Source organism: Lissotriton helveticus, chromosome 5_1 (genome assembly GCF_964261635.1).
Source record: "Lissotriton helveticus chromosome 5_1, aLisHel1.1, whole genome shotgun sequence".
Lineage (NCBI taxonomy): Eukaryota > Metazoa > Chordata > Amphibia > Caudata > Salamandridae > Lissotriton > Lissotriton helveticus.
The window spans coordinates 1155968124-1155993677 of record NC_136065.1 but is presented as its reverse complement, the minus strand read 5'-3'; positions in this window follow the sequence as shown (position 1 = coordinate 1155993677).

Below are 25554 nucleotides of genomic sequence, written 5' to 3'. Positions count from 1 at the left end.
TTAATCAATTGCACTGTTGCTATCGGATTGCATTACTCGCAGTTGCCTTACAAACACTTGAGGCCTGTTTTGCCTTTATGCTCTACATCCACGTTAAATATTTTCACTGATCTGATTCGTCATGCAGTTTGCAAAATAAGTAATATGGGCATATGTCATACCTCCTTCAGGTGACCCAAAGACAGGCTACTGGTCCCCAACCACGGTGGTGAAGGTGTTTTGCCACTAGTGTTCGGGTATCCATCCTACAATGGCTCTGCAAACTGGGCCAAGTACACCCCTTTCCTCTTTTGACTCTCAGGATAGCCAGAGAGAGCAGTCTGAGACTACTCAAGCAGGTAATGGGAAGGGGTGGACATTATTCGCGTAATTTCGGGTAGGGTAATCATGTGAAATTACAGAAAAATTCCATGCAATTACGCGAAATGCATCTTGCACTGAAAAAATTACCCGAATAGTCAAGGTAAAAATTCAGCTTAAAAATGTTCTTTTGAGTTAATCTCCACTTATTCACATTCAAAAAATACCCGCTTGCATTCAGATTTGTGGTTTTGCACTCAAAAATTATCTGAATGTTCCGCTCGGGTAAAAAATCTACCTGAAATCCCGCTTGCGTTAGAAAATTACCTAACTGGCACATCTCATGTTTAAACAGTCTATCTGAAATGCCACTTGTATTAATAAATTACCCGATCATGTTATGCAAAATTACCTCATTTATGCCAGTTACTACTGCACAATCAAAATTTCACCCAGGCATAGTAACAGGGCTATAACTCAGAGCTCAACAGTTAGCCAACAAACACAATAAATATATTGCCAAGCCCCGAGATCATCATTGTAAACATGAGGTTCTGTGATTCTCGAACCGGACTCCATTTTGTTTAAGTTGTTCGTGACGCCATTTTGTGTTGCCCTCACGTAGGCCTATGGAGGTAACGGAACGAACAAGTTGCATGGGCTTCGTTGTTCATGTGCATATTAACTAGGTCTTTTCTGACTCGTGAATGAACTGTAGGACTCTGACCCCGTCACCTGAAACTGACCCTTTGCGAAGCCAATTTTCCTAGCTGATCGTTGTCTAAAATTTCCAATCAATGTTCAGGATATCGTTAACTTTAGTGCTCTTGTACATATCTTATCCTATTCAGCATCTGAACTGTTTCCTTTTCTTATGACTTTTCATTACATGGATAGTGCTTTCAATTATGGGTTTGTCCGGCTTGTAGAAATCGAATTTGGGACATTCCTAATAATTAACTTGTGGGTTGGTACAATGTAAATCGAGCTTTTATGATGTGATAATGCATGGGAAAATGTATTTCATTCGTCAGTATTTGTCGCAGTGGGTGTGCATTTATAATGAGCAAAATGTAGATAAAAAGAGATGTCTTGCTCTACGAAAGTTGAGCAGTTTCCTGAGTTATACACTGTGTTGTATTGCTGGGATTACTGTTACTAGCTGCAGCTAATAAATTTGATCTTTGACGCCATCCAGAATTATTCCGTGTCTCTGTATACCAAGACAGGAGAACCCGAAGACTTTGGGCGTGCCCCTGGCGCCGCTGGGTTCTAAAACCCGGTTCTTCAGTTGGCGCCCAACAGTGGGGCGACTTCAGCGGTACCGGTCCAAGCCCGAGGATCGTGAGGAGCCCCGTGAGGAAATTCTGGAGGAAGGCCAACCACTTCATCGCCCCCTGTATGTCGACGTGGACCGAAAGTTTTTACTGCGAGGCCTCCCGCTTTCCGACGGCTACGAAGGACTGCTGCCCTGACTGTCGCCCTGTCTTGGACCCTCGATTGATGATTTGTAGAGCGAGACGATAGACGGTCTACTGGTGGCGTGACAGATATTTTTGTTAAGTATAAGTGGGTCGCTCCCACTACTTTGTTTTGTTTCTTGGTTTTGATTCGGTTATTGCAATAGTCGAAGCCGAGGGGCTCGTATATTTACGAGTGTATCGATAGTTGATAACCCCTTGAAGTTTGAAACTAGACTAGTGAGCTATAAGATGCCTGGTCTTAGCAAATTTGGGAAATGGTTTAGTTGTGGTTGCAACAGGGATTCCCGATTGGAGGATTCGTGTCCGATACCTCCGGTTGGAACTCCGACTTATGAGCTCTATTCAAAACACGGAGTGGGTCCTATTACTTATAATGAAGTATGAGTTCGCTATACGAAGAAAGATGGTGTTTTACGATGGCCCCAACATGGTAGTTTCGAATTAAATATTTTAGATAATTTGGAAGTTGCGCTATTTAAGAAGAAAGCCCGGCCGGCAATGTTTGACTCTTTCCGCCTCTGGCGTAAGGAAGCCAAACTGCGAGAAATTAAGCAGGCAAAGAGAGATAGGAAAGATAAGAATATGTCAGTACTACAAGCTGCTAGGCAGTTTAAGGAAGATGAAGAAGATCGTACGAGTGAAGTCTCAGATAGACAACGTTGCATGGTCATTGATAAATGTTATCCGGCCTTGCCGCCTTCCCTTTCCAAAGTGACTGAAGACTCTGAAAAAGATTCTTTGATGTCTCATTTACTGAGATTACCACCCCCTTATGTTCAAGGTGCTACTGCGCCTCCATTACCCCCAGTTGTTGCACCCTTTGTTGTTCAGCCCCCTCCTGTTGTTCAGCCACCCGTTGCACAGATAGTTCTCCCTCCTACAGTGCAGCCCCTTCCAGGGTCACCAGCTTTGCTATCAGCTTTGCCTCAAGCTCTTGTACCTCACATTCCTGTATCTCCGATCACTGCTACTTCTGTTCCTATGCTTCTGTCACCTCAAACTACTATTTCTCCTGTTCTTATGTCAACTTCTTCTCCTTCTGTTCGACAAAGAATGACTGAGACTGTTGCTGGTCTTTTGTCTCCACTCTTTGGGTCACTAAAAATGACCCCTGTTTTGGAACGTAAGCAGAGTCGTAGTCAGTTTCCTGGTCCCGAAGAGCGGGCAGTGTTGGATCTCTTGGCTCGTAGATGGATTTTAAATGCTTCCAGGTATAATTTACAAGCGGTTATGGATGTTTTCTTACAGTGGGATCCCCCTAAGCAAAGGTATGTTTTTGATGTAATGTGTACGTTTCTCCGTCAGGAATGGGAAGATAATGAGTTGGGTCCGATTCCGCAGTAAGTGCTTGATGTTCAGTCCGAATTTGCTAAAGGGACGATAGTGGAGTCTGATGTTGAGGAAGCCGTAGAGACGATACTTGTTTTTAGGTTTAGACTACTGCCTCAGACATTGTACGAACCTGATTCTTCTGTTAGGAGGAAAGTGAAGCAGTATCCTATGAGAGAAGTTACCCCTGTATGGAGAGAGGCAGTTGTTGCTAATGTTAATCAGGGTATTCAGGCTGAGCCTGCTCATTTTCAGCGAGTATGGGTACATGTTCCTTGGAAAAGAGCAGAGGTCTTGGCTATTAAGCAGACCTTGCCTGACCCCCGTAAGAATCCTGCCGGTTATTACAAAGAGTTGTCCCAGACAGTTGATGCATGTGTTATGAATTTAGCTGACATAGATATTTTGATGGGTAATGTAGTTCCTCAACCTTTGTGGGCGAAGATTCGTCATGAGAATCATGCACAAGAATTAGGAGATACGTGGGCTAATATTGTTGCTGCAGATGGTCGGCAGATAGGAGGTGCCAAACCTGAGCCCTTGGTTGCAGAATTACCTGGTAGAATTATGAATGTAATGAAAACCATAATGCCTCCTTTGCGAGTAAATTGGGACAAGTTAGCAGCATGCAAACAAAAGAAAGACAAGAGTGTGTCTGATTTCTTCACAAGGTTTGAAGAAACATTTATCGATCATAGTGGTCAGGACATGAGCACTGAAGGTGGTCAACAGTTGTTCGTGGACACATTTGTCTTTAATTTACTTCCCGAACTGTCTAATAAGTTAAAGGACTCTGAGAGTTCACAGGCTCTTTCTTCGTCGGCCCATATATTGGCTACTGCACAATATTATGAGAATAGGGATAAAGATGAGAAGGATAAAGTAGAGAAGAAGACTAAAGAATTAAAGACGAAAGTTCTTTTGCAGCAAGCTTATCTGCCTCGTTCGAATCAGCCTCAGTTTCAGCAACCCCCACAGTTTCAGAGATTATTACAGAAGCCCGAGTTTTTCGCTCCGCGATTGCCACTAGGACCTAATCAGTGTGCTTATTGCAGAGAGGAAGGTCACTTCAAGAGTAGTTGTTCGATTTTGTTACAGCGTGCGAGTGGTGTATCTGGTCAGAGAGGTCATGGTGGTTTCCAACAAGTTCCTAGGGGTAGGGGAAGTGGTGTGTTTCCCCGGAATGAGTGTTCCTTTCCCCCTCAGAATTCTACGAATTGTTTTGACGGACAGAATGTTCCGACTGTTCAGACTGCACAGTACTACGTTGATGATTATTATGTCGAGAGTGAGAGTGCTGGTTATAATGATAGTTAGGACAGCCATGGGCAAAGAGAGGGAGTAGTGTCAGTTCCAGTAGACCAGAGTGGACCTTATGTTGAAGTGATTACATTAGGTGTGGCAGAACCTTTTCTTTTGGATACTGGTGCGACAAAGAGTTCTGTTATGCACTCTAAACTTTCTGGCGCACCTTTGTCTGGCTTGACCAACGTTTCAGTAGGATTTTCCGGCGCCCCAGTTTGCAACCCAGTTTCTAATCCTTTGCCCCTTTCTATTGGTCCTTGTGAATTGGAAGCTCCTCTTATTCTAACAACTGGTTGTGGTGAGAATCTGTTGGGGTTGGACTTGCTGAAAAAATTGCATGCGACATTACATTGCTCTCCTTCGGGAGTACATCTTACGATGGGTAAGAAAGTGATTTGTTTACCACAATGAACCGCTACCAGTAGAAATATTACTAGTGTAAGTGGGGTGTTATTTTGTGAGTGCTGGCATCTCACAAAAAGTGAAGGACTGGTCTCACACACCACCGGGTGTCATGCTTCATCATTGACCAGTCCTCGCCCTCTAAAAACTTGGTTTGTGGCATTTTTGCTTCCCCCTACATACACTGCTGTTTTCAATTACCATAAGACAAGATATGGTAGAGGTGTTATTGATGCCAAAGATTCTGACGCACAAGAAGCTGGAGACTTCTTCAAGGGTTTCGTGCCCTTTTGGGGTCCTATGGCCAATAGTAGGAATATTCGACAGCTTACGAGAGTGGTTGAGGCCACTATAAATGAAACTGCAGGTGCTCTTAGCAATATTACAGCTGAGCTTCAGGCGGATCGTCTTATGACGTTACAAAACTTTATGGTTTTAGATATCATATTAGCAGATAGAGGTGGGGTATGTAAATTGATCGGGTCTAGTTGCTGGGTTTTCATACCAGATAATTCCCCGACAGTGTACCAAGCCATCATGAAGTAATATAAGTCCGCTGAGTCTATACATGTAGACGAAGGGAACTGGTCATTGACTGGATGGATTTGGGGACTGTTGTCCAGATGGGGATGGAAGATTCTGATGTTCCTTGGTATGGCTTTAGCTATCCTTTTCTCGTGTTGTTTGTGCATCCAGTGTGGTCCCGCCGTTTGTAGTCTTTGTGCTACGATCTGTGTGAGAAGACCTGTCCCGAGAGAAGTGAAGGATAATAAGATGATGCTACAGCAACACCTTGATGACCTGATGAGAATAGATATAGACCTGGATTCAGATTGACATGAGTTTAGGTTATTGCCTACGTAATGGCAAAAGGAGGGGCTGAGGTTCTGTGATTCTCGAACCGGACTCCATTTTGTTTGAGTTGTTCGTGACGCCATTTTGTGTTGCCCTCACGTAGGCCTATGGAGGTAACCGAACGAACAAGTTGCATGGGCTTTGTTGTTCATGTGCATATTAACTAGGCCTTTTCTGACTCGTGAGTGAACTGTAGGACGCTGACCCCGTCACCTGAAACTGACCCTTTGCAAAGCCAATTTTCCTGGCTGATCGTTGTCTAAAATTGCCAATCAATGTTCAGGATATCGTTAACTTTAGTGCTCTTGTACATATATTATCCTATTCAGCATCTGAACTGTTTCCTTTTCTTATGACTTTTCATTACATGGATAGTGCTTTCAATTATGGGTTTGTCCGGCTTGTAGAAATCGAATTTGGGACATTCCTAATAATTAACTTGTGGGTTGGTACAATGTAAATCGAGCTTTTATGATGTGATAATGCGTGGGAAAATGTATTTCATTTGTCAGTATTTGTTGCAGTGGGTGTGCATTTATAATGAGCAAAATGTAGATAAAAAGAGATGTCTTGCTCTACGAAAGTTGAGCAGTTTCCTGAGTTATACACCATGTTGTATTGCTGGGATTACTGTTACTAGCTGCAGCTAATAAATTTGATCTTTGACGCCATCCAGAAGTATTCCGTGTCTCTGTATACCAAGACAGGAGAACCCGAAGACTTTGGGCGTGCCCCAGGCGCCGCTGGGTTCTAAAACCCAATTCTTCAAACAGAGTACTTTTTTCCTACACCAAAAGGTAATACAGTTCAGTGGAACTTGGGTGCAAGATTGTAAATGTAACTACGATTCCTAATAAAATGAGCCACCTGTTCTAGGACTTGACTAATATCTATAGCATTTTTTTGCAGATTTATACTCGACGCGAAGGTATTGGAGCGCTTTACATGAGCACCAGTTACGTTACACAAGGACACATTCATTTTTTGGGTGGGCACAGGGAGATTTATTGTTTTTCCGAGAATCACAGGATGTGGAGTCGACCCTGAGGCTCAAACCTTGATTTCCCAGCTCCAAAGTCGTCAGTCTAGCCATGAGACCACATCCTCTCCTCAAGCAGTTCATAGTTCAAGAATTTGTTACCAAATTACAGGGACCGCTAGGTAATAGTCACTGTGCCCACCGCAGAGCAATGTCTGTGCATCAGCTTGAGCCTTTCTTGTGAGGTTCCTGCTCATGATGTAGCGTTCAGTCAGCACTCGCAGGTGCCCCTTCTGAATGTATGATGTTACAACGCATGCCTTTACAATGCAATTTTTACATCGCAACATCCTTTACAACGCACTCCATTACATCGCATGACACTACATCGCATTTTTAGAAACTACCTTTACAACGCATTCCATTACATCGCATTATACCTTTACAACGTATACCATTACATTGCATGTAAGGTAAGTATTGGATAGTATAGGGGTAAACATTACTATTCTAACTCCAGGGGGTGCAACAGTAGGGTAAGTGTTGGACAGTGTAGGGGTAAAAATTACTATTCTAACTCCATGGGTTGCAACAGTCGGGTAAAGGCAGTCAGCAACGTCTGTGTGCACCTCACACTGAGAAGACAACTGGCTTCTTTTTCAGGATAGTTAATACTCCGGCAGAGCCAGGACACAATGGGCACAATGAAGTGTGAGTTCTCTCAATCTGGCTGTTATCAGTCTTCCTAAAAAAAGTTCCTTCAACTTGAACAACAGAAACCTAATCACTAATGAGCAGTCATTTGCTAAGAAGGACATGAAATTATTTCTAAAGGTGGCCCTTTCGCGTTCCTCCTCACTGCACTGTCTGGGTCACCTTCATATGGCCACAGGAATGAAAGCAATATACTTCCACTTTCTCAGGAAATAATCCAAACCTTCCTTCTTTTGCCAGGCTATACCAGAGGCATCCCAAATTGATCCAGCTGGTCCCAGTACTTAGACTCATACATTGTCTGATTACCACACATGTAGTAAACACATACTGCACAGATGCACACACTTGGCATGCACATATAAGGTCAGCACAAGGCTCTGGGTGTCACAATGCAGTTGATCTTTCGATGGATGAGTTACTAGATAATGCTTTCTTTGACACAGTGAGAAAAAGGTCTGTTCACACCATAAATTAGCAAAGCATGCTACACTACAACCACTGCTGTATATGATGCACCTAGGACAAGGACAATAGTCCATTGCCCAATAAGAGGGCACACTTAGTGCCCCCCTGCAGGTCACAGGTTGGGCTCTGGACCTCATATTGTCAGGGACATACCTAAAGCCCTGTGCACATGCAAGATTAGTACACATCCATGGCCAAAATACAAGTCAGGATACTTGGGCCACATGTACTAACATTTCTGTTTGCAATTTCCTTATAGCTAATTTTTGCAATTCCCTATTAGGGAATCGCAAGCAGCTATGTACAACAGTGTATTTTACACTATTTGAATTCCCAGTGGGTCGCAATTGACCAACCTCATTAATTTTCATGAGGTTAGGTTAGTTTAAGCTGATTTGTAGAGCGAAACAGCTGCCCCAGCAAAGGGGCGTCCCAGTGCTAAAAGCTATAAAGGCGGCTGACAGCAAAGGGTCCATCGAAGCAGGCAAAAGGGAGGCCAGAGGGCCGCAGGGCCACAAAGACAGACAAAGGGCATGGACTACCGAACCTAGGGAGATGAAAAAAGATGAGTTTTCAGTGCTTTCCAGAATGACAGGTAGTTATCTAAGTTCAGGATGTGAACAGGAAGAGTGTTCCACAGCTTAGCTGCCAGAGTGCGAAAAGAGCGTCCACCAACGCGAGCCCTCCTAACCCGTGGAATAGCTGCGAGGTGTTGACCTGCTGAGCGAAGGTGACGAGAGGGGGCATAGGCAGAGAGCAGGCCAGCCAGAATGCCAGGAGCAGGGGAGTTCAGGATCCTGAACGCAAAACAGAGAGACTTAAACTCCACCCGTTTTGCCACTGGCAGCCAGTGAAGCTGACGGATAGCGATGGAGGTGGAGCAGCGATGAGGCAGGCCTAGAAGAGTTCTGGCAGCCACATTTTGGACTCTCTGTAGTCTCACAATCTCCGTCTTGTTGCCCCCAAGTATGGCATAGTCCAATCTCGACAGCACGGATGCCTGGACAATCATTGCAATTTGCCACTTATTGGGAATTGCTAAAAAACAGGGAGAGTGGTATGCTGGGGAGAGCAGACCACCATGTCTGTGTTTGCTTATAATTGAAGCATCTATTTTTATGGAAATTCAGACCATTTTTTTTTAAGGAAAATTAGATGCATTTCAAAAAGAAAAATGAAAAGTTTTCTTTCATTTTGACGAGTAGGCAGTTGTCTGTTAAAAAACGTTTTTGCATACATTCACGAAAGGTTAGGGGTCCCTTGGGGACCCCTTCCTGTTTGCGAATGGGTTACCATCAAATTTAATTTGGTGGTAAAAACTAAATGTTTTGCAACCGCATTTCAGTCACAAAACATTCATACATACCACTGCGAGTTGCTATTAGGAAGGCCCTTAACACTCCCCTTCCTAATTCCGAATTGCTAACCTATTTTGCAATTCGGTCATAGGATACTTAATCCCAAAATAGGAGTTGGTACATAGAAAAAAGTATTTTTACTGGTCGTAATGGCATGATCTGCGGATTGGGCATTTTGCGAGCGAGAAAAAAACCTATGTATGAGTGGCCCTTAGTTTCACATAGAGTCACATGGAGTTACATAGAGTCAAGCAATCAGGGCAGTGGTACACCACTATTACAATGCACGGGACATTCCACGTCCAACAGCCTATATTACATTTGATTGGCTGTGCAAAACATCATCTTGTAGCTGTTTATGTGGGACTGTTGGGGTATATTAAATTATTCCATGGTCAATTTCGTGTAGATTGGTGCTTTCTGGTAACTCACTTTGCAAAAAAACAGGGTTGTCAGAGAGTTTTGAGAAGCCTGAGTCTAAAACGTAATGTTCAGCTCTTCTGGGCTCTTTCTTGTAAGTATAAAAAATATGCCCTCATTGCAGAAGTAAACGTGACCTCTTGTGGTAGGTCATGGTACCTCCAAGGATAGTTGGACCCTAATGGTGGACCAGACCCAAGGTGTTCTGCCTTATGGCCCACGGGGTTCCAATAAAACTATGTAATCCCGCTCTTGATACTGAACAAACTTTTTTCCATAAAGAAACAGATGCTTTTCAGTGCTTCAAGCTATTTATTTGAAAAGGATGAAAACAGCTGTCGTGATTCAATACAAATATTGCTCCACACTTGTAGAATCAAAGTATGGCAATGCATCAATGTAACAATCTTGAGTGCAAATGATTGTATCCGAACTCAATGCATTTCAGGAAAAACCCTTCATCCAGGGTAGCTATAAGAATAATAGGAAACATGAAAGGCCTAATTAGGATAGTTTATAGTAGAACTACTACAAAGAAACGGACAAAGAAAATGGAATGTTGTAGAAAACAAGCACGTGTCAAGCTAAAGAAGAGGTAAAGTAAAGTCCACATTTGTAAAGCGCACAATCACCCGTAAGGGTCTCTAGGCGCTGGGGGCCGTCGGGAAGATTAAGCGAGCAATTGCCCAGAGTCACATGGTGCTAGGCTAACCTGCCGCCGGCGCTGGGGATCGAACCGTGATCCCCAGATTCCAGCGTCAGTCGCCCTGGCCGCGGTGCCACACCTCTCCCCCGTGAGTTTCTCCATTGTAAAATACGTGCTTATTTCTGTCTTCCCAGTGCCAAATATTCCATTATTGATCATTATCTCCCAATTGTTTTTAGTGACTTGACCCTGAGAAAAGAGCAGCTAAGACAAGTATAAGCCAGATGACCAGGCTCCAATCTAGTGCAATACTTGGTGCCAAAAGTGAAACAAAAGTGATAAAGCTAGTACTGTAATCCAACCCATGCAATGTAAACTGCTAAATGTGACTGCATGCTGTACACAATATCTTGTGGAAACTTCCACGTGAAAATCAGCCGGAGTGGAACCACTGTCACCCATGAACCACCGTACATGTCAGTAATATCCTATGTAGGTTACTACTCACAAGACAAGCATCATCCAAAGAGTGAGCGATTAATGAATCAGATAATACTTTCGATACGCTCAATGCTCTGATTGATGATTTATTTTTACTAGCATGTTTCATTTAGGAGAAACTAAAACTCCTATAAACACAGTGGGGCATTTGTTACCATGCAACCCGCCCGCACTGTTGCACCCCTAAACCAAATATTAACTTTAAACACCTTCGAAAGTGTCATGAATGAGCAGTAGCGGCTGGCATGGCTCATTGGGTGGGGGGCGGGCACGGGGGAGTCGTGTGGAGAGCAGGTCATAATGTAATTTTTTTTTAACCTACCTGTCCGTCGGGTCCCGTGTCTTCCCTGCTCCTGCTCTCCTGCCTCTGCCAGGAACATGAAGCAGGCAGCTGGGCTCCCTCCCCATAGCCAATCATAATGCTGCATGCAGCCTTGTGATTGGTCTGGAGGAGCGCTGTGACACACCACTTCACCATGGGCAAGAGGGGTGTGCACGTGCTCCATGAAGGTTGCAATGCAGCCTGCATGGAGAAAGGCAAAGTTCACATGACTACAGTCTGTGCGCACTCAGGAGGGGGCAAACCACTCCTCCCCTGCCCTGCTCAGAGAGCAGAACGCCCACCCGCCTGCCCGCCCACCCTCCTGCAAAGCAAACATAAATGGTAATAACTAAAAGTGATTACAATTTTATGTTTTGGCTTCTCACACTGCGAGAAAGCAGTGGGGCAACGCTCCTCCGCCATAGCGGAGGAGCCACCCCTGTAAATTAGTCCAATTACTGTGACTGGTTCTTTAGTCCATCACAGCGCCTGTACATTACAATAAGCAAGCCATTAGCTAGATTTATAACAACTGAAAATAAACCAAAATAATGTGCTCAGTGACACTAATACCACAACATGTGGAACACGAGTACCCTTTGTGTTGGTATCATTACCCCCAGGTCCCTTATGTCCCCGTCCCATTCATAAATAAGTGGAGATAACTATCTCCCGACAGAAAAAAAGAGCAGAGGCATGCTGGGACCCTAATACTGCCCCTCCCACCGGGAGTACATAAGCAGTACTTACCCAGCATCCCGTCTGTTCTTTTTTCTGTCTGTCGACAGAAGTTTGCTGTGGTTGCTGGTGCTGCTCCTGCTGGGCTTGAGTGGCTTCCCATTCCTGGATCTCCCCGTCCGGCTGCCTGGCTGTGTGGTCGGGGTGTCTGCTGTCCTGCCTCCTGGCCTGCCGGGCTTGCTGGGGAGCTGTTTTTCTTCCTTTCCCTGGCTTTGTGGAAGCGGGCCGGCCCTCTGCGGCTGGTGCACCGGCCTACGGCGGTTGCTTCCGGGTCCTGGGGGCGCGTCTTCCTGGGTCCTGGCTGCATGGAAGACACGCTGTGTTTGCCTCTGGATGTGTCCTCTGCGTGTGATGGAGTGCCTGCTTGACGGCTCTCGGACTTTCTTCACGCTGACATTGGGGATTTGGAACAGATTCCTCTCGGCAGCCTGCCCGGCCCTGGCGTGGTGCCTGCTGTGCGCCTGTGGCTGGTGTGAGGGGAGGCCCTGGTTCGTGGGTCGGGCCTTCCTTCCGGGTGAGTTCCACATAGCGGTCTCTTTTTTCTCTTTCTGTGTTTGTAAGAAAACTACCTGTGCTGCCTTCTCTGCTTGCACGCCCGGCGCTGGTGCTGGGAGCCTGGGTTTGTGCCTCTGTGCCACGTCCTCGTCCTGTGAGTTGCAGCTTTGGGGGCGAATGGTTGGAGGCGTGGAACCTTGGGGCACATGACGGCGAATTGTGGGTGTCTTTGCTTCACGCCCTGCATCATGTCCATCCTTTTAGCTGCGGCTCTTATGGGGCTGCGGGTGCTGCCGCTGTTGGTGCTTGGGGGCTGGGTTTCTGCTGGTGGCTCCTCTGCCTCATGTAGGAATCGTTCTTCTGGCCGGTCTCCTGGTATCCTGGGCGTTGGAGGGGGGGTGGCTTTGTTCCTGGTGTTGGCCCCCCTTCTTCGGGTGAATCCCGCTTGCCTCTATATGGGGGCCTGCACTGTTTATGTGTGTTGCGCACTCTTCTGCGAGTCACTGTGCTCCTGGGATGGGCAGTGCTTGGTCTTGGCCGTCTGCGGCTGTGTTTGTGCATGCTGCGTGTGCTGCTGTGTATGGTGCAGACAGGGGTGTCGGACCTGTGCTCGCCCTGAGCCGTCTGGCTGGCCGAATGGTCTTCGGCACGGGACTCATGAGGGCTTGCTGTTCTGTTTTGCTGACCTTTCTGGTCTCCTCGTTTCGGCGCTGGTGTGGCACTTTCGTTTCTTCCTGGTGGGGGCTTGCTCGGTGGCTCTCTTTCTCCTGCCCCTCCCCGCATGCCTGGTCTTGGCGGTGTTTTGGCTGGGCCTTGCTGGGTTTGCCGTGCTTTGTTGCAGTGGCTCCTGGTGCTGCCGGGGGTTTGCTGCCGTGCCCTCATTTTTTGCCTGGCCTTCACTCTGCCTCTCTTCCTTGTTCCTGCCATTTGCCCTGGCTGGTGGGCGGGTCGCTGTTGCTCTCCATGCTGTGGGGGTGCCCTGTTGCCCGGGGGTTGGTCTTCCTCGCGGCGTGCTTGTTCCGTGTGGTGCTCCTCGCTGGTGGCCTGCTGCGCATGTGGGTCCTCCTGGTCTCCTTCCCCGCTGTGCTTCTTACATCTGGCTTCTGTGGCTCTGGTTTGCCTTGGTTTGGGGTCCTGTGTTTCCCCTGGGTGTTCGTGTCCAGGCTGCTTTTCTCCTCCTCCGGGTTGCCTTGCTGTGTCGCACTCCTGGGGCTGGGGTGTGTTGGTGGTTGTGCCTGCTGCTGGGTGCCTTGGGGGTGCCTGGTTCTGCTCTCTGAGTTCTTCGGGGCTCTTTTTCTCCCGGTTCCTCTGTCTTGTGGGGCTGCTGGTTGTTGGCGGCACTGTGTCGGGCGGCTTGCGTGGGTGTTTTTTTTTTTCCCGCTGCTGCCTCTTCTCTGGCTCCTCTTTTCTGTGAGTCGGGGGGGGGGGGGATTTGCTCTCCTGCTGCCCGCCCCTGCTCCTTACTTCTCGCGGCGGGCTTCTGGTTCGGGGTGCTGGCCTGTTTTCAGGTTTGGTGCTCTTTTGCCTGCTGCCTCTATGTGCCTTTTTGTTTGGGCGCTGGCTTTCTTTGCCTGGGTTTGGTTCCCTTTTGGGGTGCCTCCCTTGGTTGTTCCTCGCCCTTGGTCTGCGTGGTGGGGGTTTCTGCCTCCGTACTTCTCCCCTTGGCTGTGTTCTGCTTGCTCCTGGGGTTCCCTGTGTTGTGGGGTTTCTCCTGCCTGCTTGCTTTTGCCTTGCCCTGTGCATTCATTGGGGGGCTGCGTAGGGGTGCTTTGTGTTGGCTCCCCTGGGTTCCTGTCTACCCTTTCTGTCCCTCTGCGTGCCTCCTTGTTGGAGGTCGCGGGTGTGGGTGTCTTGGCCTGGCCTTGGTGGGGCTGCGTCCTCCCTTGTTTCGGGTGGCCTTGCCTCCGCTTCGGGCCGGCTGTTGTGCTCTGCCCGTGCTCTCTGGCTTGCTGGTCCGCTTCCTCCGCTTCCTGGCTTCGGCGTGGTTGGTCGGGGTGCAGGGCGCGGGGGCCCCTGTTTTTCTTTTTCGCGTCCCCTGGGGGGGGGGGGGGCGTGTGGCTTTCCTGGTGCTCTCTGGGGCGCTCTGTCTGTGCCTCGGTGGTTCATGCTGCCTTGGCTGTGGCTGTCCTGTTCTGCTTTGCTCCGTCCTGGGGCTTCGGGTGTGGTCCCGGGGCCTTCTTTGTGCTTGGTTGCTTCTGTGGTCTGGCTGCTTCTGTTTCTTCCTTGCCGGCCCTGGCTGTCCCTATGCTTGCCTTGGGCTTGCTTCAGGTGTTTCCTGCTTGCCCCTCCTGGTGCTGCCCGTGTTCCTGCCTGGTTTTGTTCCCGGTTGGGGTCTCCTGTGGGTGCCGGATATGGCTTCTCTGGCTGTGGTTGTTGTCCGCCTGTTCTTCTTCGCTGTGGCGCTTCCTCAACCCCTCCCCCGGTTGGGTTTCCGGTGGTGGTTCGCCTTTTGGGCCCTGGGGTTTATGCTGCTGCTTTTTTGGCGTGGCTGTCTTTGTTGCTGCCTTGTCCTTGGCGGGGCGCCTGTTTTTCCCCTCTTCTGGTCTGCAGTTCTCCCGTTTGGTAGTGCTCAGATTCTGCTCTGCTTTGGTGTCCGCTGGGGCTTTCTGCTCCTGCTTGTTGGGGCTCTGCTTCCTTGCCTGGGCTATCTTTTGTGTCCTGGCGGGGTGCTCTGCTGTTGTGGCCGCTTCCTGTTGGTCCTTCGGGCCTTTTTTTCTGTGTGGCTGCTGTGGTCTGCCGGCTTCTGGCTGTTTCTGGTTGTCCTCGGCCTGTGCCTCCTGGGCTTTCTGGCTGTTTTTGCCTGCTCGGTGGGGTGTTCTCATGGGTGTTTCCTGGTTTTGGTGTCCTGGTTCACTCTGCCTCTCTTGTATTTCCGGGCTCGGTTCCCGGGGTGGGTCTGTTTGGGTGCCCCCTCCCCCTCCCTCTCTCGGGTTGGGGTGCGGTTCCGAGTTGCTTTGCCTCGGTGGGGTCCTTCCTCCAGGCGGCGGATTGTCTGTCTCCTGCTGCCTGGCCCTCTGTTTTCTCTCTTCCTCCAGCTTCCGCTTTGGCGGTTTTCTGTTTCTTTCCGGTTCTCTGTGTGGTCCGGCGGTGGTGTGCTGGGGGTTCCCTGTTCCTCCATGCCCCTTTGCTGTGGCCTGTCCGTGCGTGGGCTCCCTCTGTTTTTTTGTGTGCCTGCGTCCCTCCTGCGTGGTTCGGTTGCTTGGCTGTGGTCCTGGCTTCCTGGTTCCTTTGGCTCTGTTTCTGGGTTCCTCTCCGGCTTTGCTGGGGTCGGGCCTTGTGGGTTTTTGGTCTGGGTGCTGTGCGCCCTGTGGCTGTTTGTTTTGCGGCTGCTCCTGTCCTTGCTGCTTGCTTGGCCTGGGTGTGGGGTGCCTCTGCGGTTCCCTGCCATGTTTACTCCTGTTTTTTTCTGCCCTCGGAGCCTGGTGTGGGGGCTGCTGGGTGTTCCCCGGTTGCTCTGGCCTCCGGTCCTGCTCTGTTTCCCTTCCTTTTGGGGTTGGAGGTTTTCTGTGGGCTGTGGCCGGTGGCTCTGCCCCGCCCTTGTTGGGCTTGTTCAGTTCCGGTCTTGTTGGCCTCTCCTTGTTGGTCGGCTTTCGGCTGGTGCCTCTGGGGGCGTCTCTGGCCTCTGGTCTTTGGGTTGGCCTTCCCTTTCCCTGCTGTTCCAGGTTCAGTGGCCTTCCTGTTTTTTTTGGGGGGGGTCCTCCTGCCCTTTTGGTTTTTTGCCCTTCGGGGTTCTTCGGGTGTTTTCCCTTTCCCTGCCTATTCTGTGTGGTTGGGGTTTCGCTCCTGCTCGGCTCTTGTTCTGGCCTTCTGGTTGGCGTGTCCTGTGGATCTTCCCGTTGGTTCTGGGTTGGGCGGCCTTGTCTGGTGGGTTGCTTGGCCGTGTCTTTTGGGTTTTGGGTCCGATTGCTCTGTCTCGGGTTTCTCTGGTTGGCGGCCGCCTTGTTGGGGGTCCTGGCCTTCTGTTTTTGGGATATCTCCGGTCCTTGTTTTGCTCCTGCTGTCCTGTTCTGGGGTGCGGTCCGGTTGTTTCCTGCGGTTTCCTTCATCCTCCTTCTCGGTGCTCCCTTGGGTTGCTGCTTTTGTTGTGGTTTCCTGGGTGTGCTTGTGGGGGCGGAAGGCCGGTTTTCTGCTTTGGTATTCTCCACTTATTTATGAATGGGACGAGGACATAAGGGACCTGGGGGTAATGTTCAATTACTTACCGGTAATCTTCATTACCCCAGGTCCCCTTGTCCTAGTCCCATTCATACGCCCCTCCCTCCCACCCGGGCGGCCGGCCTTCCTGTCTGGGCTTGGTTGTACAGACGGGATGCTGGGTAAGTACTGCTTATGTACTCCCGGTGGGAGGGGCAGTATTAGGGTCCCAGCATGCCTCTGCTCTTTTTTTTCTGTCGGGAGATAGTTATCTCCACTTATTTATGAATGGGACGAGAACAACGGGACCTGGGGTAATGAAGATTACCGGTAAGTAATTGAACATTACCTTGTGAAGCACGCCGCATTCTGCTTACAACCGTTCCGCCATGAAACACGCAGTGAACCTGTCCACAGTGCCATAGGTGTTTTGAAATGTTATGCAACGTAAGCGGGACGGTAGTGCAGATGTGCAATAAATATAGAAAACACACTTTCATTGAGAAAAATAGAAAATAAACGTGACGATTATGAGGGGTCAAAACAGCTGTTGATATTAAAGAAAATAAAAGTGCATTGCAATTGAGTGAACTCCGAACAAATTATTAATATTGCTTTCTGCTCGGGTCACATAATTGAAACATCCCATGTACATATGATGATCTGTATCCATCGTAGCTGCAGCAAAGCTGTTAGTGTTACCTATGTTATTCCATGTTTGTATGTAACAATTAATACAGTGATACAGTTGAGTCTATCTGAACCAAAGGATATGTTTTTGTCATCAATGGTATGGACTGCCAAATATCATATGATGGGGCGATGCTTGACAAAAAGAGACACTGAGCAAAAAACAGTGAACTATACACAACCATTTTTTTGGTGTGTCTGTGTAGTCTATCCTCGTAGATTTAATAGTACCACTGAAATTGGTCAAATATTAAGATAGTACTATCTGCATTTGGTGGAACCTGCTCTAAATCATTACACATATTGATACTGTGTATCTGACCGGAGTGCCCAATGATTTGTTGTGTCACAAAGGCGCAACGAAAATAACTGCGTTAGGTGAACCACCAAAGATAAAAAAGAATAAAAAGAAAGAATGGAGAAACAGTCAGTTTATGGTTATTCTGTATGCATGGAGTAGAATTCTTATTGCAAATAGCTCAGCATTTACAATTTATCCTTTAAGCCCTGAGGTAAAAGATTGTCGAATTTCTTAAGCCTAAAGGTTTCTCTTTGAGATAAGATTCTTTGTACGTTGATTTCAAGATTTAATTTGTTCTAGCCAATGTATGGCCGAACGGGGGGCCATATTATCAAGAAAGGGCGATACATTATCGCTGCTTTTATCGGCAGGAAACTGCCACTAAAGCAGCGATAATGGCCGTGATAATATGCCCTTGTGAATTCCCATAGGAGCCCAGGTTAACACCAGAACCTGGGCTTCCATGGGAATTCACAAGGGCATATTATCAAGCCCATTATCGCCGCTTTAGCTGCAGTTTCCTGCCGATAAAAGCGGCAATAATGTATCGCCCTTTCTTGATAATACTGCCCAAGAATTTGTGTTCTTGTTCCGTATCATACTCTTATGTTCAGTTATGCGTACTTGGATCCTCCTCTCAGTTTTACCAACATATATCAACCTACATGGACATTTGATGCTGTTTATAACATGCTGTGTATTGCAGTCAGAAGTGGTCCTCAGTTTGATGGCTTGACCTGTCTGTGGATGGGCGACAGTATTTTCCACGATCACATTATTACAATAAATGCAGTTCTAACATTTTCTGGTTCCATCATGTTTGGTTGTCATCAAGGGTTGCCTAAAAGCCAGAATCTCCTTCAGACTTTTTCTTCTTTGGTGTGTGGAAACTGGGTTATGTTGGAAAAGCCCCTTAAAGTCTGGCTCAGATTGTAATAATTCTCTCCATTGATTGATAATGCATTTAATCGTTTGAGATTTGGTGGAAAATGTTGACACAAACACTGAATGTGCTGGTTTCTCCATAGTATTTTTTTGTGAAAAGATTCATCCGGTCCATCGATTTGAACCATTGTATTGCTGAATCAAGTAGGTCCTTGGAATGTCCTCTATTGATGAGCTGTAGTTTGTATTCTTCCATAATTTTAGCACAAATCTTACTATCTGAAGTAATTTTCTGTATCCGGAGAAACTGTGAAAAAAGCAGGTGTTGTTTCAATGACTGTGGATAGAAACTATGAAATGATAAAGAATTATTGTGGTTTGTGGGTTTCCTATATACTCTTGTTTTGATCCTGACTGAAGACAGTTCCAACAAAATGTACAGCAATTTGATAGTTTGATTATTGATAGTGTGTGTGAATTGTATCCTTAGATTCCTTACGTTCAATTCTATGATGGACTTTTCTAATGCCTTTTTTATTCACCAAAAAGATGCATTTGTCTTTAAATTTGGCTGAAGAGATATTTGCGTAGCTCTGTGCTCCAGATAAACCCATAGAGGTGCCGTTCTTTTGTGAACAGAATTGACCATCTCAAGAGAAGTAACTGTGAAATCGGCTGAAGTGATCTAATACCAATGTAAATATGCTGTTTGCACGCATATACTCTTGCAGGAACAATCCCCACTCTGCTTCATATATCTTTTCGTTGTGAGATATTGAAGTGTATAGTACAGGCACATCAATAGTGCACAGCCACTATGTATTTGACACATGGTTAGTATTTTTGCCAGCTGTTTGAAGAAATCTGTAGCATCCTAAATGTATGATTTTGAGTTTTGTACAAATGGCTGTAAGAAAGCATCCAGATACTTGCCCAATGGTTCATGCAACAAACCATACCGCAATACTATTGGCCTGTATGGTGGATCCATAGCATGTTTAGGATTTTTGGTAACATGTAAAATCTGGTCCTACGAGGGAAATCAGTAGTCAAAAAGCATTTAGGTCCTGATTCCGATCTAGCTCGTAAGTGCCCCAAACGTGATCCGGCCAGAAAAATACGAGCCGTACCCGTGATTTCTGCCCGACTCGTACAGCTGTACGAGCGAGCAAGTACGATGCGATCAACACGAAAATCACCGACCAAATTGTTTCCGGGTCCGAACCGCTCCATACATTTCGTCCGTAAGCAAACCGTGCCGTGCAATGGACGCGATTTACGACCGAGCCAGTACGATGCACGCGTTGGTCAGCCCGTTGGAGATGAAGTTTCCTGCTTGCAAAACGTCTGGGACGTTGCCTTTGGGGGTCCACGTTGGACCCTCTGTCACCCGCAGCCTTACGACTCGGACACAGGAGGAGACCCTAACACAGGCGTGTACGGTGCGGATGGCATCGATGCGTACCCGCTGTAGGGTGCGCCTTTGTGCGAGCCATACCCATTGAGTCAATGGGAGCCCATGTACGCGTTGTATGACCGGCTCTCATTGACTTCTATGGGAGTCTGACCGAACCGACACCGGCAGCATGCGGCCGCATCGTACTCGCGCGGTCGGACTGCAGGAGTACGGCTCGGTCGGAAAACACTCCGGACCCGGCTCGGTCGGAGAAGATTGGAATCGGGGCCTTAGTGTGTCACTAAAAATTTCAAAAGATAATACTTTCTTCAAGATTTCTGACAGAATTGCAGCTATTTCTGTAGTTGGATTGTGATCAAGATGCATGCATGTATTCTCATCTGAAACCTGTGCCATCCCATTAGTCTCATAGTAAACAATTTCCATCACCACCATAGCACCTCTTTTATCTGTGTTGATAGTCAGATTTTTGTTCTGAGACAAAGATTTGAGAATGACTTATTCTTTTTCAGTGATTTTTTTTTAAATTTTAGGTGACTGAAAATTGAGGGGCATATTCCCAAGATGATATCGCCGCGTTAGCGGCACTTTTCTGCCGCCAAAGCGGCAAAACGTTCCAGCGGTACACGGCAATAAGAAAACACACGCTAACTGAGGTTAGCAGTTTTCGCCGGTTGTTGAGAATATCCCCCTGAGTTTCTCCACCATCACAGCACGCTCAAATGCAGTCTACATTTTCAGAAATTTGTGGTTTATTTTTATAAATGCTAATTGTATGATTATGATTATGTTTTCTGTGAGCCTACTCTGAGATTTCCTGAAAAAATTGTGAATAGCAAGACTTTTTTATTTTCCGTATCAAAGCAATCTGCTTATACCAGTACTTACCAAGGATGATTCCCTAGTAAATATCGCAAGTTGTGACCTGCCAAAATGTAGGTTTTCAGACAAAATATAGAAAAAAAATATTGAGATGCAAATATATTGAGTTGTAAATATTGTGTTGCGTAAATATCATGTGCAAAAATATTGTTTACGAGAATATTGATGTTAAGGTAACGTATGTTAAAAATATTTATGTTGTAATATCAATGTTAAAAATTTCTATGTTGATATCATTTAAAAAATATTATTTTTATGTATTTTGGCATATATTTTAATTGCATATCTTGTAAATTGTATGTATAATAATTGTTCATGTTTTTCTAATATGGTTTGTAAATTATTAGTTGCTTTTGAATTTGATTTGATAGATTATTTTTATTTTTAGTGTCTTAGGGTTTATTGGGGTACAGGGTGGCTAGTAAATTTGTTATAATTAATTAATGATTAATTTTTTATTAATATTAATCATTCCATTGATAATTATGTAAACTGTGTAATTAAAGTTTTCATTACGTTACGTTTTAGGTGTGGGTTGTGGGGTTTGTAGCGGTATAGGGTAGCAAGACATTTAATTATACTTAATAATGAATGTTTTATTATGATTAATTAATTGATGATTAATTATGTACATTGTATAATTAATTTAAATTTGTATTTGTATTTTGGCGTGGTTCATTGTTTTTGTAGTGGTATTGGGTGTGAAGGAAATTAATTATGATAATTAATCATTAATGTTTTATTGATAATTTTTGATAATTATTTGATTGATATTTATTATGTAATTTGGGTAATTAAGATATTTATTAAGTTATATATCAGGTGTGGGTTGTTCGGTTTGCAGGGGTACAGGACAGGAAGTTAATAAAATATAATTAATGTATTATTAGTAATTGTTATTAATTATTTAATTGAATATTAATTATGTCAATGAGATATATTTTAATATATATTGGATGCATGTTGCGTTTGTAGGGATAAAGGGTGGGGAGTTTGTTCAATATTTGTATTTGTATTTGTATGCAGTATTTATAAAGTGCAACTATCACCTAACGGGTATCTTGGTGCTATAATACGTGAATCATCAATTAGTGGAAGGCAGCGGTAGTGAGTTGGACAGGGCTGTCAGGTTCTGGGGAACAGCCATGTTTTGACCTTTTTCCTAAACTGCAGAAGGTCATGAGACTCTCTAATTTCCACAGGAAGGTTATTCCAGAGTTTGGCAGCAGCTGAGCTAAACACCCTACCTCCTGATTTAACTCTTTAAATTTTGGGGGCTCTCACCAGACAAGCAGTGGAGGAGCGAAGGCATCATGTTGTAATATACCATGCAAAGGTCTCCTGAATGGGTTAGTGTCCAAAACCATGAAGGGCCTTGAAAACCAGGCAGAAAGACTTGAACTGAACTCTCTGCCTTATTGGTAGCCAATGAAGCTCTGCAAGGGCCAAAGAGCCTGATGAGCGACGTGGTTTCATCAGTGCCATTTTGGCCACCAAGGTTTGGACTCTTTGAAGACGTTCAATCAAAAACTTTGGGGCCAATAGTAGGGCGTTGCAACAATCAAACCTACTGAGGAAGATACTTCCAACGATCAGCGCTCTGGCCATCCTTGGCAGCAGTGGGAGGATCTTCCTCAAAGCTCTGATCGGGGTAAACAGTTACCCACCAATTTGTTTACATGTTTTTGCAGAGTTAAGTCAGCATCAAGCATAACTCCCAGATTACGTTCTGCTGTGGCCGGGACCAGAGTAGAAGTAGTTGGAGCAGGCCAAAAATTGTCAGGAAATGGTAGGGGCGGGAACTTTCCCCACAGCACAGTATAAAACTTCAGTCTTGTAGTTAAATTGAAGTGAGTTGGCTCTTAGCCAGTGGGCAGTGTCCTGCATGCATTCATGAAATGTCGCCGGGCAGATAGACTAATCTCCCTCAAGGGAGAAGAAAAGCTGAGTGTCGTCAGCATAGTTCATCAATTTCACACCATGCGCCTGTATGATTTCAATCAAGGGTCTCATATAGATGTTAAAGAGAATAGGGCTTATCGCAAATCCCGAGTAACGCCATGATGGATATTGGAAAACTTAGATTGATACAGTGGGAGAGAGACCACCTGACATCTGCCAGATAAATAGGAGCAGAACCATTCTAGAGCCGTCCCTGACACCCAAACCTCTTCCAGCCTGATCAGCAGAATGTCATGGTTGACCGTGTCAAAAAGCGGCAGACAGGTCAAGCAAAATAAGAATGACAGATTGTCCCCTGTCTTCCCGCAATTGGAAGTTTGTCTAACACCGTCACCAGAGCAGTCTCAGTTCCATGGCCAGGTTGAAAACCAAACTGAACATCATCCAGCCTGGAGTTAGATTCCAGGAATTGAGACAAGGTTTTGCTGACCAGTCATTGAATGGTTTTAATCGGATATGGCAACAGAGAAATAGGTCTATAATTACCAGCACAGGTCGGGTCGAGTGTCACTTTTTTTAAGAGTGGAGTAACCACAGTCCTTTTCCAACAGGCTGGTACTAGTCCAGAAGTTAAAGAGCTATTGCAGATCTGATGCAGAATGGGAAAAAGCTCAGACCCCAATTCTCTCCAGATCTTGTGCGGGAGAGGGTCTAGAGGGGAGCCCGATGACACACCCAAGGCAATTCTGTTAAAAAATCTCCTCCGAAGGTGGTTAGAAGTAATTCAGGGAGGTTGATGAACCTGGCTATACCCCATTTTCCTTTTCTTTATCTCGCGCCCTGTTGTTATTAGCGGTTAGGCCTTCTTCCCTAGAAAGGTTATGCCCCCGCAATCCATCAATAATGTTACTTTTTTTCCATAAAGAAGGTTGCTAAGCTATCACTTTTTTGGATTGTGTACTTTCAGGAGCTGTCATATCCTTCGCTATTTTAAAAATTGTCCTGGAATTGTTTTTAGAATTTAAAATTATATTAGCAAAGTATTCTGATTTTGCTAATTCAATTCCCTTCCTGTAGTCCACCATTGTAGCCTTTCATCGAGATTTAGCCTTTTCCGAGTAAATCTTCCTCCATTTCCTCTCCCCCTGTGAGGCAGATCAGTTTTAAGGATTTAAAATGATCATTATACGGCCAGACTTCTTACAGTTCTTTATGGGGGCGATCTGATCAAGCCTAAATTTGATCTAGTTTTGATCTGGTCACAGAATTCTATATATTTGTCTTCCACTGATCTCCCATTGTTAAAGTCCTTTCCAAAGGAGAATACCGAGGATGGAGTGACCTTTCTGTTTAGAAGTCCCTTTCAATCTCTACTCCTGAACGTCCTTACCTCGTTAGTGGCTGGTCGTGACTTCCTAAGCTCAAATATCTGAAATTTGACAAAATAATTGTCAGACCAGCCAACCCGGAAGGATTACTATTGCTACCAGGGTCTCTTCTTTATAAAAGACAGGTCCAGTATGTTTCCCCCTGTATGAGTGGCTTCATTAATCCATTGATGTAAGCTCAGGTTCTCACAAGACTGAATTAGTTCCCTGTATCCTGAGTCCAAATTCCCATTAAGCCACAGGTTAAAGTCGCCCATATTAATTAAATTAGAATGAGTAAGGGCCATGGTACAGGTAGCATCTACCAGTCCCTGCATATGGAATGAGCTAACCGCTCCTGGGGGTCTGTAACAGATAATGCCCACCAGTAAGCAGCCTCTAGGGTCTTTAAGTGAGAAACCCAAAAGTTCAAAACCTTCGACTTCGTCGATATCTAATTGAGTGAAGTCCAGAGTTTCCATAAATATAATCCCTACCCCACCTCCTCGTCCTCTGTGTTTATGTAGGATTTTGTAGCCTGGGGGACATGCCAAGCCTAGTTCTACCTCGAATCCCAAGTGTGTCCAGGTTTCGGTCATAAAGAGGACATCTAGACAGTGAAAGTCAAGTAACAGCTGGATCTCCACAGGGTGTTTGGGTAGGGATCTAACATTAAGCAGCCGTCCCGCCAGGACATCTTTCCTGACAAAGCCAGCCACGGGGCCAGCCGTTTCCTCAAATCGAAATATGCTACTCCTGTCACTCATAGACTTACCAATCTGTCTTAGTTCTTCATTAGAGCAGCAAATCTTTCTGATAGAATCATCCCCTTCCCCAAAACAGACAGCATGGCTGGTGCTGTCCGTGGTCGGTGCGCGGAGGGGCGCGGAGGGGCGCGGACGGGTGCAGACGGGCGAGCCCTATTTTATTATTAGTTAATTGCTATTAATCGTTTAACTGAAAATTAGTTATGTAAACTTTGCAAGTCTTACGATTTTTAACATATATTTTAGGTGTGTGTTGTTGCGTATTTAGAGGTATATGGTAGGAAGGTATTTAAGTTATAATACATGTAAGCAAATGTATTTCTTCGTGAAAAAGTGTGTCTTTTATTATATGTGTTAATTATGTCATGCTTTTTAATTATAGATGTGATATAGGCAGGGGAAACCCAATAAACCCTTGTAGGCTTGGGCACTGGATGTTTAAGGTCAAAGTGTGCTACAAGGGACTTGATTTAGAGAACAATGAATCTCAGTTGAGAGTCGTACAAACGTATCACACTCCAGTGTATCCACAGGATATCACACTTAAAAGTTTTACTAGATTAAATCAAGAGAAAGAGAAGAGAACACACGGAGGAAGTACATTGTATTCAAAGAAAATTGTATTTAGTAATGAAGCATCAAATGTGAATCTGGGGAGACAGATACAAAGAAATAAATTCAAGCAAATGACGAAATTAGAAAATTGCGTCATTTTGTGATCCGGCATGCCGACGGTAGACGCTGCATTGCACGACTGATGCAAATTCTCACAGCCATGCTGAGTGCTCAACTACTAGTTTTTCTAGAACCATTCACCAGCAAGCTTGTATACGTCGTATTGCAGATCCCAATACATCTATTGGATCCTTAGCTCCACATCTCTTGCTGCTTAT